Source organism: Vombatus ursinus, unplaced genomic scaffold (assembly GCF_900497805.2).
Source record: "Vombatus ursinus unplaced genomic scaffold, bare-nosed wombat genome assembly UNPS02014886.1, whole genome shotgun sequence".
NCBI lineage: Eukaryota > Metazoa > Chordata > Mammalia > Diprotodontia > Vombatidae > Vombatus > Vombatus ursinus.
The window spans coordinates 207211-224742 of NW_020954664.1; the positions used below are offsets into that span (position 1 = coordinate 207211).

At 37.9% G+C, this 17532-nt stretch overlaps 1 long non-coding RNA gene across 8 annotated transcripts in view; it reads left to right on the plus strand.

The window, feature by feature from the left end:
• The first annotated feature begins 1965 nt into the window (after positions 1–1965).
• Positions 1966–17532, plus strand: part of LOC114028555 — a 120125-nt gene continuing 104558 nt past the window's right edge. For 3 of the 8 annotated variants that reach the window (XR_003567385.1, XR_003567386.1, XR_003567387.1), the window contains exons 1-2: positions 3424–3508; positions 15639–15775. This is a non-coding gene — a long non-coding RNA (uncharacterized LOC114028555). The other 5 variants (XR_003567383.1, XR_003567382.1, XR_003567384.1 and 2 more) reach the window with 5 other exon arrangements.

The window sequence follows — 17532 nt, forward strand, 5'->3', positions numbered from 1 at the left end:
GTGATTTCATAGCTGGGTTGTTTTTTTTGTTGTTTTTTTTAATGTGCTGAGTTAGACAAGGTATTGGGATTCACACATTAATTAAAAAAAAAAGGTGCTTTGATATGAAACAATTATTTCAGTATAATTTGTATCAGCACAGGGGTGATGCTCTGAATTAAAACTCTGTTCCAGAACCACACAGCCAAAGAGGAAAGGTGAAAATACAATGTCATATATTGCTACCAAAAAAAAAAGGTAATTATTTGCACAGTCCTGATCAGGTAAGACTTAATACATATTTAATTGATAATTAATTTGTATTTATTGGGGGGAAGTGTTAAGTATATGAGGTTTAAAAGAAATATTTGTGCTCTTAGCAATTTGAAGGTATTACTAAGAAAAATATGCAGTGTCATAAAATAAAAATAGATTAAAAAATATAAACATCCTAGCAGATAAACATCCTAGCAGATTAAAGCTTGGTGGGACCTCAGACAAGTCCCTAGAATGTGAAATGTCTCAGCTGGAAGGTGCTTTTTGAGCAATGAATGCTAGAGCTTGAAGAGAACTTGGAATACAGAATTTCAGAGCTGAGAAGGCAGTCAGGGGTCTAAATGTCAGGATTGGGAGTGAACATAGAAGCCAGAATATCAGACTCAGCTGGGCTCTTAGAACATAAAATGTCTGAGCTGAGAAGTATTTTAGCTGCTAGAGTGCTTGATCTGAAAAGAATCTTGAGAACAAGAAATATCAGAGATAGGAAGGACCTTAAAACTCAGAAAGTAGGAGATTATAACTAAGAAGCCAGGATGACAGAGCCAGTGGGACCTTAGAATAGAAAATATCAGAAGTGGGCCTTCGAATAAATGGTATTAGATGTAAGAGGCCTTTAGACCATGGCTTCTTAAACTTTTTCCACTTTTGACCCCTTCTGTGCTTTTTAAATTGTGGGCCTTGACCTTGTATAGGATTGAGACTTAGACCCCAGAATGTCAGAACTAAGGGTATATTTCAAACCATGCAATATCAGAGCTTTAAAAGCCCTCAGAACATGATATGTCATAAATCAGAAGGGCCTTAGGATACACAATATCATAATCTTGCTTAGCAAGATATTGAAAGTGATAGGTTATTTTAAAATAGTAAAGTATATGTTATGATATGCAAAATTTATTTCAATTAAAGTTATACCAGCACAGTTTTGATGTTCAGAAATAAAAGTCAAGTCTTGAACTATATTGATAAAGAAGAAAGGTAAAAGTTTAGTGCTTTCTCTGAATTAAAAAAAAAAATTTCTAGCATTGCCTTTGATATAAATGTTATTGATAATGAATTGGTTATGTTTATTGAAAAATATAAAATGTTAATGTTGAAAAAGGTCATCATTTGTGCTGGATTGTTAAGAAAAATCTGCAGTGTCATAAAAAGAAAAGGAAAAAACCTCAGGTAAGAGCTGAGTGGGGCTTTTGAACATAGAATGTCTAGGCTGGAAGGTGCCTTTCAGAGTAAAATAATGACGGGGGGAGAAGGCTTAGAATACAGAGTTGGGAGGGCAGGCTGCACACTGAATATCAAATTTGGGAGTGGACACAGAAGCCAAAATATCAGACCTGGGAGAGGACTTAGAACATGGAACATACATATTCCTCCTGTAAATGGGAGGTATCTTAGCATCCAGAATGCCTGGGCTGAGGTTGTCAGGCCTAGGAATAGTCCTTGAGAGGAAATTCTGCGTTCTGGGAGGGTAATTAGAACACACAATATCATAAGCTGGGGTTTAGTGGTTTTTATTTGCTTAGTTGAGTAATTATTGGAAGTGACTGGTTAATTTAGAAAAAGAATAACAGCATATTTATTGGGTGAGATGCAACATATATTTCAACGTAATTTATGTCAGCATAGTTTTGATGCTCTGAATTAAAGGTCAGGTCCTGAAGAACAGTAATAAATACAGTACCTTATCTGGCTTCCAGTAATTCCCTGTATGGCCTTGATCAGGTAAGACTGCCACTGATAACAATGTTTTGGGGAATGAATTGGTTGAATTTATTGAAAGAAATAAAGTATAATAAGTTTCAAAAGGTACACGTGCTTTGAAATCATTGTAATGCTAAAACACATGTGCAGTGTGATAAAATCAAAATGAATAAATAAATGACAAGGGTAAAAACCCTAATAGATCCAAGCTGGGCATAGTCTCAGAGCACCCTGTATTAGCCCAGAGAGGTTCTTAGAGCAGGAAATTTCTGCCCTATAATGTGCTTTCTGAAGGGTGATATGGAAAATAATGGAAGAGAGCTTAGAATACAAAATTTCACAGCTGGGGAAGTACTGAGTGTCAGAAATGTGAGTGACCATAGAAGCCAGAATATCGGACCTGACTACTCTTAGAACATAAAATGTCTCAACCTGGAGGCATCTTAGAATCAAGGACACTTGAACTGAAAGGATCATGAGGACAGGGAATATCAGAAGTAGGAGGGACTCTAAAACTAATAAAGCAGGAGATAGTAAAAGCCTGAGAACCCAGAATATCAGACATTGGAGAATCTTAGAAAAAGTGTCAGCAGAACTGTGAGAAACATTCAAACACAGAAGGTTGAAATCATAGAATGTTAGAATTGGGAGGGCCCTTAGAACATAGATAGTCAGAGTGGAAAAGGTGCTAAGAACAGGAAATAGCATAGCTGGAGGAGGGTTTTTTTATTTAAATGTGCATAGTGAGGCAAGGTTTTAGGAATGACAATAGTAAATGATATATTTGGTAAGAGGTGAAATACTTGTTGCGGTATAATTTAGATCAACACAGTAGTGATACTCTGAATTAAAACGTGTTCTGAACCACATAGTCAAAGGGCAAAGGTACCCAACAAACCAAAACCATATAAAAATATAATTCCATGAGGTGACTTTGCCAGGAAAGATTGCTATAGCTATTTCTAAAGTTTTAAGCACACGAGATTTTAAATCACTGTATTGCTAAAACATATGTAATTTAATAAAAATTAAAATGAGTATGTAAATTAAAAGTAAAAAAAACCCCTAGAATATCAAAGGAGTGAGGAGAGGCTTAAGACAACAGGGCTAGGAGATTCTTTAGAACGTGAAATGTCTGACTTGAAGAGATGCCTTTCAAGAGAATATACCAGAGGTTGTCTATCGTTTAGAATAGTGAATTTCAGAGGTAGGAGTAATCTAAGAATCACAGAATGTCAGTGAGGAGGGCCCTTAAAACACCTTCCAGTGTACAGTATCATAGCTAGGAAGAAGCTTTTTTTTTTTAGTCTGCTCAGTGGGCCAACATATTGGGAAGGGGATAGTGGGCAAAGGTATTGAGTGGGACAGGTAAATTTAAAAAAACAGTTACAGTGTATATTTATGCTATGATATACAACATATATTTCAACATAATTTACTTCTGCACAATTTTGATGCTCTGAATTAAAAGTCAGGTCCTGAACTACATCGCCAAAGTGGAAAGGTGAACAGTGCCTGTTCTGCAAAAAAAATTATAAGCTTGGATCAGGTAAGATTGCTATGGATATTAATATTGTATGATGCAGGGCATAGAATGCTGGACCTGGAATCAGGAATACCTGAGTTCAAATTTGGCCTCAGACTTGCTGTGTGACCCAGGACATGATTTGGTTGTATTTTTTTGAAAAATATAAAGTGTTAAATATATGAGACTTAAAAAGGACACCATTTGTGCTTTTAAATCACTGTATTGCAAAGCATATGCAATGTAATAAAAATGAATAAATTAAAAAGAGAAAAGAACCCTAGAATATATCAGAGAAGGTACAGGGCTATAAGATTCTTTGGAATATGAAATGTCTGACTTGGAGGTACCTTTCAAGACAATACACTAAAATTTGAATATAACTTAGAATGGTGGATTTCAGAGATGGAAGTGACTTAAGAATCACAGAAAGTTAGTGGAGAGGGCCCTTAAAACAGATTGTTGGAGCTGGAAAGACTGGGAAGGAGGTTTTTTTTAATGTGTTCAGAGGGCCAATGTATTGGAAGGGACAGATAAATTTTTAAAAGAAAATAATTATGTATGTTTATAGTATGAGATAGAACATTTATTTTGATATATTTTTGCATAATTTTGATGCTCTGAATTAAAAGTCAGGTCCTGAACTACACTGCCAAAATGGAAAGGTGAGCATATAATGCCATATACCAAAAAAAAAAATTCTAAGCACGGATCAGGTAAGATTGCTATTGGATATTAATGTTATGTGATGCAGTGCATAGAGTGCTTGACTTGGAATCAGGAAGACTTAGGTTCAAATCTGGTCTCAGACACTTACTTGCTGTGTGACCCAGGACATGAATTGATTTTATTGAAAAATATAAAGTGTTAAGTACACAAGACTTAAAAGGACACCATTTGTGCTTTAACATCATTATAAACATATGCAATGTCACAAAATAAAAATAAAGGAAAAGAAAAATAGGCCTAGAAAGTCAGAGTGAAGTTGGTCCAAAATCTGTGAGGTTGGGGGTGGGAGTGGGGTAGGGATTGTCTTTTGAAGTAGAATGTTGGAGGTAGGAGACAGCTTTAGCCAACCGAATTTCACAGATGGCAGGTTAGGCTGCACATTGAATGTCAGAACTGAAAGTTGATACAGAAGCCAGGATACCAAACCTGGGAGGAAACTTAGAACATGGAATGTAGAAGCTGGGAGGCATCTTATCATCCAGAAGGCCTGAAGTAGATGGAGCCCTAGAAACCTGGAATATCCCAGTTTGGAGGGATCTTCTAAAACAGAAAGTCAGAGTCCAAGAATCCAAACTACCATGAGACCTTAAGACATAGAATATCGGGCCTGGAAATAGGGGGAATAGTCCTAGTAGAAAGGAGAATCTCAGTGCAGTGCTGGGAGGGGACTTAAAACACACAATCTCAGAAGGTAGAGTGGAGTGGTTTTTATTGGTTCAGTGGGCTAAATTATTGGGAATGATTGGTTAATTTAGAGAAAAAGGAATAACAAAGCATATTTATGATATGAGATGCAACATGTATTTAAACATAATTTATGTCAGCACAGTTTTGATGATCTGAATTAAAAGTCAGGTCCTGAACCACAGACACAAAGAAGAACAATAATAATATGGTGCCTTATCTGGCTACCAAAAAAAAAAGTAATTCCTTGTATGGCTTTGATCAGGTAAGACTGCTATTGATACCATTGTTATTGGGAGTGAATTGGTTGAATTTATTGAAGGAAATAAAGTGTCAAGTATTCAGGATTCAAAAGGTAAATCATTTGTGTTTTTAAGTCACTAAATGAAAAGAACAAAAACCCTTGAAGGTGAGAGTTGGGTGGAGCATAGGGGTTGAGGAGGTCCTTAGTGCATGGAATGGCTTTACTGGATGTGCCTTTTTGAAGGGTGAATGTTACAGCTCAATGTCAGAATTGTCAGTGGCCCTGGAAGCCAGAATATCTGACCTGGGAGGGCACTTAGAACATAAATGGTCTGAGTCTGGAGACCTCTTAGAATCAAGAATACCTGAACTGAAAGGATCTTGAGAAGAGGAGATATTAGAGGTAGAAGGGACTCTAAAACTCATTCGTTGGGAAATGATGAACATCTGAAAAACCAGAATGTCAGAGCTGGTGGGACTTTAGAACGTGATTCTCATAGCTTGGTAGGCCCAGTAGGCCTTTTCACAAAAGAATACCAGAATCATGGAGGATGTCGGAGGAAGATGTCAGGGGCTCAAACCACAGACTAGAAAAGCAGAGAGGGCCCTCAGAATATCGAGTATTAGAGTTAGGGGGTTCCTGAGAACACAGAATATCAGATCTTGGATGGAGGGTTGTTTGTTTTGTTTGTTTCTTTTTTGTTTGTTTGTTTTTTTGCTCAGTGGGCCAAGATATTGGGAGTGCCTGGTTAATTAAAAGAAGACTAACAAAGTATACTTACGGTATAAGATGCAGCATTCATTTCAGTGTAATTTATATCAGCACTATTGATGCTCAGAATTTTAAAAGTCAGGTCCTGAACTGCCCAGAGATAAAGAGAGGTAAAAATACAGAGCATCATTTGAGTACAAAATAAAAATGATTTGTGTGCACTGCTTTGATTGGGTAAGAATAAAATTGATAATAATGTTGTTGATGATTGATTGGTTGTATTTATTGAAAACAAAGTGTTAAGTATGCAGTATTCAAAAGCACTACCATTTGTGCTTTTAAATCACTCACTGTATTGCTAAGAAACATATGCAGTGACATTAAAAAAATGAAAAGAAAAATCCCTGGGAGGTCGGAGCTGCATGAGGCCTCAGAATGTAGAGTGTCTGGTTTTGGGAGGTCCTTAGAACATAGAATCGCCTGACCAAAGTAAAAATTTGAAAATACAGTTACTTTGTCAGGCTAAATAAAAAAGACAAAACTAATTCATGCAGTATCTTGGTCACATAAGACTGCTATTGATATTAGAGTATTGGTAATGAATATGGAATATTTTATTTTTTTAAAAAAGTGTTAACTGCACAGAATCTAAAAGAGACATCTTTTGTCTTTTCAAATCATTGTATTGCTGAGACTCAAAAAGAAATGAAAAAGGGGAAACATCTCCAACGTCATCCTGGGTCCAGGGATACCTTAGAACACAGAGTGTGTGGGTGCATAGGTATCTTTCAAGGGAGTATGTTGGAGTCAGGAGAGAGCTTAGAATGCAGAGTTTCAGAGTTTGGACTGAAAGTCAGAACTGGGCATTGATGTAGAATGACTATCAGCCCTGGGAGGGGACTTAGAACACAGTGTTTCTAAGCAAGGCAACATCTTAGAATCAAGAATGCCTGAGCTTGATGGGTCTGTAGAATATGGAGTATCAGATGTGGAAAGGACCTTATAACACACAAAAGTGAGAGATGTTCAGGACCAGAGACCAAATTGGCAAGAGCCTGGGATACTTTAGCACACAGAATGTCAAATTTGGGAGTAGACATAGAGAAGGGATAACAGAGCTAAAGAGAGCCTTTCCAACACAGAAAGTTAGGTTTAGGAGTGGCTGTAAAACCAGAAAATTTCAGGGATGGGACTGGTCTTAGAACTTAAAATCCAGAGGTAAGTGAGGTCTTTAAAACACACGATAGCTAAGATGAAAAAGCATTGTGTCTTGTTTTGTTCTAATCTCATTGGGCCAAGGTATAGTCAGATTGGTTTTTTAAAAAGCAGTGATAGAATGATATGAAATATTTATTTCAATAAAATTTATATCAGTAAAATGATGATGTTCCAAATTAAAACTCAGGTTCTGAACCATACAACCAAAGGTAAAAATACAGAGCTTTATTTGCCCCCCCCCCAAAAAATACAGCAAAAATAATTCCATGCAATGCCTTAGAGGACTCTTAGAACACAAATTATCAAAGCTAGAAGGGGCCTTAGAATACACGCTACAGCTGGGAAGGATTTTTGTTTATGTGCTCTGTGGGCCAAGGAATTGGGAGGGACAGGTTAATTAAACAACAATAATAATAAAGTATATGTATGGTATAATACACAACATTTATTTCAATATAATTTATATCAGAATAGTCTTGATACTATGAATTAAAAGGTCTTGCACCATGCAAAGAGGAAAAGTAAAATAAAGAGCCTTATCTGACTGCCAGGAAAAAGAAGTATCATGCAGGTCCTTGATCAGGTAAGACTGGTCTTGAGAGTCATTAACTAACTATATTTATTAAAGAAATAAAGTATTATGCAAGGGTGTGTTTGTAAATGTTGACAGAGGACCCTGAGGGAGTGGGGATTGACATACTACACACTTAGATTTAATCTGTTTTAATAACATTTTTTCTATCATTTTAAGTTTAGACAATAAACAAAACAAGCCCTAATTTTTAGTTTTTGTTGATTTCCAAGATGTACACTAAAAAATGTTAACATTAGGCTTTCGAAATCTAGGATGAGCTGGTTGGAGCATACCACTGTTAAGTATACAGGATTTAAAAGGGTCATGATATATGCTTTTATGTCATTAGATGACTAAGAACCATATTCAATGTCATGAAATAAAAATGAGTAAACAGAAAAAATTCCCATGTTGGTGGGGCCTTAGAACATAGAAAGTAAGGGTTGGAACATGTCTTTTGAGAAAGAATATTGAGTGTAGAAGAGATCTTAGAGTACAGAATTTCAGAGGTCACTTAAAACAGAATGTATGAGCTAGGAGACATCTTACAGTACAGAATGACTTAAGCTGGAATTACTGCTACAGTAGGGATTGTCAGAAGGTGGATAGAACCTTAGAGAGTAGAAAGGTACTTCTCTGGTTACAGAAATTGTCAGAGCTTACAGAACCTTAGCAAACGAGAATATCTGAGAAATTTTAGAAACAAGAATGTTAGGGCTGATGGAACCCTTAAACCTAGAACATACGTTTTGGAGGCACCTTGTAACAGAGGACTTAGAAGATGGTCATTCTGAGACTCCAAACTGTCAGAGCCCTGGGGCTTTTGAACACAAGGTCAAGTGTGGAAATAGCCTTGGAGAAGGAGAGTCTCAGTGCTGGGTCTCATTTAGAACAAAAGATAACAGATTTAAGAGAGTCCTTAGAACACAATATCAGAAAAAAGGGTAGCTTTAAAATGGCAGGATATGAGAACTCAGAGGGTCCTTAGAACATACTGTAACAGCTGAGAGGGTTCTTAAGACACTATCATCTGCAATTGAGTGCTTTTGCTTTTTAATTCATAAGCCAAGGTGTTAGGTGGGACCAGTTACTTCTTTAGATAATATGGTATGATATACAACATTTAACATAATTTACGTCAGTACTGTTTTAACCCTCTGAATTAAGGGTTGAGTCCTGACATAGTGACAGAGGAAAGGGAAATATGCTGTCTTAACTGACTACTAAAAGAAAAGTAACTGCAGTGTCTTTATCAGTAATACTGCCATTGATAGTCCTATTGTTCTTAATGAGTTGGCTATGTTGGCGGAAAAATTGTATGTAAACAAGATCCAAGGGGAACATTGTTGATGTTTTAAATCATTGGATTGCTAAACGTGGGGTGTAATAAACTAAAAAAAAAATTATGTTGAAAAGACATTGGAATGTCAGAGCAGAGGGAAGGAGTTTTTAAACAGAATACCAGGGCTGAGAGGTCCTTTCAAGGGAGGATGTTGGAAGTGGGAGAGAGCTCAGAATATAAAATTTCAGAGCTGTGAACGTAGTCTATACAGTAAATGGCAGAACTAGTAGTGGACATAGATGTTGGGATATCAGGATAGGCAATGCTGCTAGAATACGATGTCCCACCTAGGAAGTGTGGCGTCTCGAATGCCTTACCTGGAAGGATCCCTACCTATAGTAGGAAAGGTGGGAGGTACCTTAAACCTCAGAAAATGGATATTGAAAAGAACCAGGGAACCCAGAATCTTGGATCCAGTGGACCAAGTGGGACTTAAAACAGACCATCAGGCCTGGGCATAGCTTTAAATAGGCAAATATAGAGCTAGGAGGGCAGGTCAAGCGAGATAACATCTAAAAGTGGCCTTAAAACCACAGATTGTCAGAGCTAGGAGGGCCCTTAGAACATAGAGCTGGAAGGGACTAGCAAACAGTGCTATAGCTGGGAAGGAGTTGTGTTTATGTACTCTGGGATAAGGTATTGGAAGGGACAGGGTTTTTTTCTTTAAGTATGATACAGATACGCAATGTTTATCAATACAATTTATATCACCATACATAGTTTTGATGCTCTGAGTTACAACTCATGTCCTGTAGCATGTGAAGAGGAGAGAGGTAAAAATAAAGAGCTTCATCAAGAGTACCCAATAAAATTCTATTTACTACCTTGATTGGGTAAGGTAGCTGTTGAATTTTCATTTTATTGGTAGCAAATTTGCTGTATCTGTTGGAAAAAGAGGTATATAAGATTTACAGCATTATTTAAAAAAAACATAAAGGACAAATACTTCATTTGGAAAATGTTGGATCTTGGAGAAAATTTTCAGAGCTAGGATGGCATCCCAGAGTCAACAGAGTGCACACCCAAGCACCAGAATTGAGAGGACATTTAGAACATAGAATCTATGAGCTGGGAGGCATCTTGCAATCCAGATCGTATGAGCTGGAAGGGTGCATATAGGAATGTCAGTGGGAGGAGGTGAAAACAAGAAGTTGGAAGTGGTCATATAAATTGTCAGAATGCTTTGGACTTCGCAGTATCCGAACTGGAAGGACTTTTAAATACGCGGTGTCCGAACTGGAAGGTCTCTTAAATGAGTATCTCTGAGCTAAATGGGGCCCTAGAAACTGGATTATCAGGTAGTGGAGACCTTGTAACAAGAAATGGGAGATGATCAGAATTAGAGACCACAGCTTGTCAGTGGGATCTGGGTACGTGGAATGTCAGGCCTGGGAATAGCCATCAAGAGAATGTCAGGAACACTTGTAGCAGGGACATTACACTAGGAGAGCCCTTCCAGCTCAATTTCTGCAATAGGAGTAGCCTTAATTGCAGCAGTGGGAGAGGCTTTTGTAGACTATGATAGCTGAGGAGGAATTTGTTTTTTATTAGATTTGCTCAGTGGGTCAAAGTATTAGTGTAAATTTTAAAAACGGTATTGTTTATATCAGCATGGCTGTGGTGCTCTGAATTAAAACTCTTCTTAAACCACATAGCCAAAGAGGAAAGGAGAAAATGAAGTGCCTTACAGGGCTTAAAAAACAAACTTGAACCAGAAAAATAATTCCGTGCTATGCATTGTTGGGAGACGGTAATAGTAGTCTTACTAGTAGTAGTAGTAGTAGTAGTAGTAGTTATCTCAGTACGGGGACTGTTACTAATATGAAGGGACCTTATAACACAGCCAGTGAGAGATGATAAAGAGTTGGAAGGAAACAAAGCATTTATTTTGCACTTGCTATGTGCGAGGTACTGTGCTAAGCCTTTAACAAATATTCCATTTGATTTAGTGCTTGGCCCCTGATGGATAGTCTTTGTGCTAACCTAAATTGTCTCCATGGGCCATTGGTGTAGAGAATGTTCTTCTCAGGCATAGCCCTAGACAGGAGAGTGTCAGATTTAGGAATGGCCTCAAAGCCACAGAATGTCAGAGCTGGATGGGCTCTTAGAACATAGAACTGGGAGGAGCCTAAGAACACATAATATTGTAGTTGGGAAGGAGTCTCTTTTTTTGCATTGGGAGGAATTGCTTAATTTTAGTAAAAATAAAGTGCATGGCATCTCATACACAACATTCCGATACGATTTGTATCCACACAGTGTTCATGCTCTGAATTAAAACTTAAGTATGAACCACACAGGAGAGGAAAAGTAAAAGCATCTATACTGGTTGCTAATCTTAATTTCTGCCACTGCCTTAATCAGGTTAGAAGTATTGAAATTGTCATTGGTAATGAAGTTACTGTATGGGGAGGGGTTGCCAACAGATTTAAAAGAATAATTTCGATGTTACGTCACTGGATTACTAAGAAATATGTGTTATCAGAAAATTAAATGAAAAGGACAAAAACAGGAGTAGGTCAGAACTAGATAGTGCCTGAGAACAAAGAATGTCAGCCCTGGAAGGATCTTTAGAGTATAGAATGTGTGACAAGGATGTAACTAACTTATAAGGGAGAATGTTGGGTGTGGGAAAGTATAGAATATGGAAATGGAAAGCTGGGAGTACAGTCTGGATTTTGGAGGTCAGAATTGGGAGTAAACATAGAAGCCAGAATGGTAGACCTGCAAAGCACTTAGACCTTAGCTTTTCTGAGTTGGGAGGTGTCTTAAAATTAAAAATGCCCAACTTGGATGATACCCTAGATCTTGGAATATCAGAAGTGAGGAGGGAGGACCTCATAAAACTGAGAGCCTGAGAAAACAAGTTGTCAAAAGTAAGTAGGACTTGAAAACACAGAATGGTGAGCCTAGGAATAGCCACAGAGAGAAGACTGTCAGTGCTGGGAGGGCACATAAAAGAAGGGGGATATCAAACCTTGGAAAAAGCCTTCAGAATTAGGTGTCAGAAGTAGAATCATAGATTATCATTGATGAGAGAGACTTTACGACATGTAGATCTGGGAGGAACCTTAAAATGTACATTATTGTAACTGAGGTTTTTTTTTTTTGCTTGTGTTCAGTTGCTGAAGGTAATCAGGACAGGTTAATTTAAAAATAATAAAGTACGTGATAGAACATTTATTTTAGTGTAATTTGTGACAGCATAGTAATGATGCTCTGAATTAAGACTTGGGTCCTGAGCCTCACAGCCAAAAAGAAGATAAAGTACTTTATCTGGCTCAAAGACAAAAAAGTAATTCTATTCAATACCTTGATCAGATAAAATGGCTGTTAATATTACTATTTTTGGTAATGAATGGGCAGTATTTATAGAAAAAAATAAGGTGTTTTGTACATAGGACTTAATAGGAACAACATTTGTGCTTTTAAAATACCGTATTACTAAGATACATATGAAATGCAATAAATAATTCCTAGAAGACCAGAGCAGGTTGGGCCGTAATACAGAGAATGGGCTGGGAGGTGCCTTGCAAAGAAGAAAGTTAAAGTTGGGAGAAAGTTTATTATACAATATTTCCCAGCTGGAAGGGCACTGAGAACATAGGATGTTAGAGGTAGGAAAGTTTTCAGAATGAAGAATGCCGAAAGCAGTGACCTGAAAAGCACAGAATGGAGGCGGCTAGGTGGTACAGTGAATAGAGCACCGGCCCTGAAGTCAGGAGGACCTGAATTCAAATCTGGCCTCAGACCAAACACTTGTCACTAACTAGCTATGTAACCCCGGGCAAGTCACGTAACCCCGGGCAAGTCACTTAACCCCAATTACCTAAAAAAAAAAAAAAAAAAAAAAAAAAAAAAAAAAACAAAAGTACGGAATGCTGGAGATGGGAAGGGTATTAGAACTTCAAAGATCAGAGCTGGGATAGTTGGGAAGAGCTCTTTTAAAATTGCTTTTGATAGGTTAATTTTAAAAATAATAAAAGACATTTGTGGTTATCTCTGCAACTTTTTTTGTGGAATTTGTATCAGCACATTTGGGATGCTGTGAATCAAAACTTGGTTCCTTAACCACACTGCCAGAAAGGATAGGAAGGTGTGTGGTGCTTTGTCTGGCTCAAAAACAAAAACCAAAGAAGTAATTTCCAGGCAGTGTCCTAATTTGGGGAAACTGCTACTGATACTACTATTATAGGTAATAGGGAAGCAACGTTTATTGGTTAAAAAAATGAGGTGTTAAATCCACAAGATGTTAGAAAGACAGCATTCTTTTAAATCACTTTATTGCTAAGAAAAGTGTAAAAAATAAATCGATAGAAAAATATCCGATATGTCAGAGCAAGATGGGAATTTAGAAAATAGAATGTCAAGATGGAGAGGGTCCTTAGATTATTAGAACTGAGGCAACTAGATGGAATCAGGAAGGCCTGAGTTCAAATCTAACCTCAGATGCTTCCTATCTGTGACCCTGGGCAAGTCACAATATCTGCCTCAGTTTCCTCCAAGTGACTAATAATAGCACCTACCTCACAGGTGCATTGTGAGGATCAAATGGAATAAAATGAGAAAATATTTGTCAAGCACTTAGCAGAGTGGCACATAGATATTTAATAAATGCTTGTTCTCTCTCTTAGAACCAAGAATGACGACTGGGAAGAACCTTTTAAAGGAGGGAATAAGGAACTTAAAATGTAGAATTTTGGAGCTGAGAAACCCATCTAGGCACCTAATGTCAGAACAGGGAGTGGATAAAGAAGTCGGACTATCAGACCTGGGCGGGTACTTAAAAGAGGAAATATTTGGGCTGAGAGTTGTTTTAGAATCAAGAATTCATGTGATGGATGGGGCCCTAGAATCTGAAACACTAGAGGTAGGAGGCAAGTTATAACACAAAATGTGAGATGGTTAGAGCCTGAGAACACATTGTCTGAGTGGGGAGCTTAGGTCATAGAATTTAAGTCTTAGGTTTAGCCAGAAAGAAGGGAATTGTCAGATAAGGTGCTTAGAACTAGGATATCAGAGGTAGGAGAGCTCCTAGACCATAGAGAGTCAGAGTTGGGAGGAACCTTAGAATGCAGATCCCCAAAGTTGTGAGGTGTTTTAGAGGATGGTATCAAACTCATATAAAAATGAGCCCCTGCTAACCACATACTGACCTTTGTGGCTGCACTCAGGAGTTTTGCTAGCCAGAGTTTGACACTTCTGCTTTAGAACGCTTCCCAAAGCTAGGAAGGGAGGTTTTTTTGTCTTTTTTTGGGGGGGGAGGGGTGTTCAATGGATGAGAATAATGGAATAATCAGGTTAATTTATGAAATAATTAAAATGTATATGGTATGCTATGCAACTAAATGTTTCAATATCATATCAGCACAAGGGTGATGCTCTGAATTAAGGTCAGGTACTGAACCACAGAGCCAGAGAGAAAAGGTGAAAATATACTGCCTTATGTGGCTGAAACAAAACACCCTACGGAAAACAAAAGTAATTCCATGCAATGCTTGGATCCAATAAGATTTCCATTGATATTATTATTGATGATGGAGAGTATTTATTGAAAATAAGTACACAGGACATAAAAGGGACACCATTTGCCTTTTAAATCATTATTTTGTTAAGATACATGCGTGTTGTGATAAAATTAAAAATACCAAAACTGAGAAAAAAGGTTTTGTTTTGTTTTTTAGTGTACTTAGTCAAGGCATTGGGAAGCACAAGTAAATCTAAAAACCAGAAATACATTTATGGTATGATATGCAAGATTGATTTCCATGTAATTTCTGCCCTGTGATAAAGTATTCTATATTAAAATTCAGGTCCTGAACCAACACAGCCAAATGGGATTGGGGAAAATGCAGTGCATTATTTGGCTCCAAAGAAAGAAAGGGGGAAAAACAGACAAAAATAATAGCATGTAGTGCCTTAATCTGGCAAGATAGTACTGCTATTGATAAGAAACAACAAGTCTTTATTGAAAAGAATTAGGTATGAAGTACGTGGATTTTAAAAGGGGACAGCAGTTGTGCTTTTTAAATATTGTATTGCTAGGACACATATGCAGTGCCCTAAAACAAATATTTAAGAAATGAAAAGGAAAAATCCCTAGGATGTCCAAGCAGAGTGGATTCTAGATGTCTAGGCTGGAGGAGCCTTTCAAAGGAAAATGTTGAAGATGGGAGAGAGCTTAGAATAGAGAATCTGGGAGCACACAGAGAAACCAGAACAGCAGAGCTGGGTAAGCATTCAGAAGGAGGCATCTGTGAGCTAGGAGGCTTGTTTGAATCCAGAATGTCTGAGCAGGGTGGGGCCCTAAAACCTGAAATATCATAGCTGGGCAGTCAGGGAAGCCTTTAACATAGAAAGTGGGAAATGGTCAGAGCCTATGAAAATGTGCAAGCTAGGATAACACATAGAGTGGAGAATGTCAGGAGCCTTAAAATAACAGAATAACAGTGATGGAATGAGCCTGGGAGTATAGAACTTCTGACCTGTGTGGGACTTTAAAAGAAATAATGCTGTAGTGGGAAAGGATGTTTTTCTTTTTAATGTGCTCAATGGGTCAGTATATTGGGACCAACAAGTAAATTTTAAAAACAACTGCAAAGTATGTTTATGGCAAATAGTCAACATTAATTTTCAATATAATTTATTTCAGTGAGGTGGTGCAGCTCTGTTAAAACTCAGGGACCGAACTAACAGCCAAAAGGGATTGGTGAAAATGCAGTGCCTTATTTGGCTCCATAAAAGAAAAAAAACGGGCAAAAAAGTAATTCCATTCAGTGCCTTTATCTGGTAAGACTGCTATTCATATTTCATATTACTATCATTGGTAATGAATGACAAGTCTTTGTTGAAAATAATAAAGTGTTAAGTACATAAATTTCAAAAGGGATACCATTTATGCTTTTGAAATACTGTATCGATAAGACAGGTGAATGTCCAGTAGACATCTTAAATTCAACATGTCTAAAACTGAAATGATTATCCTTCCCCCAACTCCTCCTCCTCCCACCTTCCCTGTTACCATAGAAGGCAACACCATTCTCCCAATCCCTCAGCATGAAACCCTTGGAATCATCCTGGACTCTTCCTTCTCTCTTACCCCCCCCCCCAATCCAATTCATTGCCAAGGCCTATCAATTTCACTTTTGCAATATCTCTCAAATACATGCCCTTCTTTCCTCTGACTCTGCCACCACCCTGGTGCAGACCCTTATCCCCTCAAGCCTGGACTACTGCAATAGTTTGATGGTTGGTCTGGTTGCCTCAAGTCTCTTCCTACTCCAAACAATTCTCCATTCAGCCACCAAAAGTGTCTGTGGTTATTCTCAGGTATGACCATGTCACTCCCCTGTTTGATAAACTTCTTGGTTCCCTGTCACCTCCAGAATCAAACACACAATCCTGTTTCATGTCCAAAGGCCTTCATAATTTCCTCTCCCCCTCCACTGACCCACCCCCCCCAGTCCCCTCCCAGTATTTTTTATACCTTGGTCCCCAGCACATACTCTTCAATCTGGTGACACTGGCATCCTTGTAGTTCCATGAACAAGACATGACTCTGAGCATTTTCTCTGGCTCTGGCTATCCTCTATGCCTGGAATGCTTTCTTTTCCTAGTCTCTGCCTCCTGGCTTCCCTGTTTTCCTTTAAATCCCAATTAAAATCCTATCTTCTACAGGAAGCCTTTCTTAGCCTCTCTTAATTCCAGTGCTTTCTCTCAATTCCAGTGCTTTCTCTCACTTAATTATTTCTTATTTATTATGTATACAATTGTTTGTACATAACAGATTGCTTATTGTCTACCCTAGTTAGACTGTAAACTCCTTGAGGGAAGGAACTGGTTTTTGCCTCTTGTATCCCCAACCCTTTACCACTGCCTGACACAAAGCACAGTAGGCACTTGATAAATGTTTATTGACTATATGACTAATATGTAGTGTAATAAAATAAACGTTAAGAAATGAAAAGACAAAGTTCCTAGCATGTTAGAGGAGATGTGACCTTAAATAATCTACTGTCTGAGCTGCGAGGTAGATTTGGTAGTCCAGATTGTTAGAAGTGGGAGAGAGCAGTGAGGGAAGTCCTGACCCTGAACAGCAGAGTAGAAAGGGGCCAGAGTAGCAGGCCTGGCTGTACATTTACAACTGAGCATTTATGAGCTGGGAGGCATTTTAGAATCCAAAATGCCTAATGCTGAATGGGGCCCTAGAACCTGCAGTGTTAGGGGTAGGTTATGGGATATGTTCCAACCTAGAAAATGGGAGATAGTCTGAATCTTAGAACACAGAACCCTGGAGAGCTTAGCACACAGAATGTCAGGCCAAGAGCATGTAGAATAGAACAGGTCAGAAGTAGGAGTGACCTGAAAATCACAGACATGGGGCAGGCTTAGAATGTAGTTCTTCTGACCTGTGGGGGCTGTTCTAAAGAACACTCAATATAGTGGAGAAAGTTCTTCTGTTATGTTTTTTAATGTACTTAGTGGGTTAAGGTTTTGGGAAACACCAGTAAATTTATAAACAATAAAAAAGTGAAATTATGCCATTA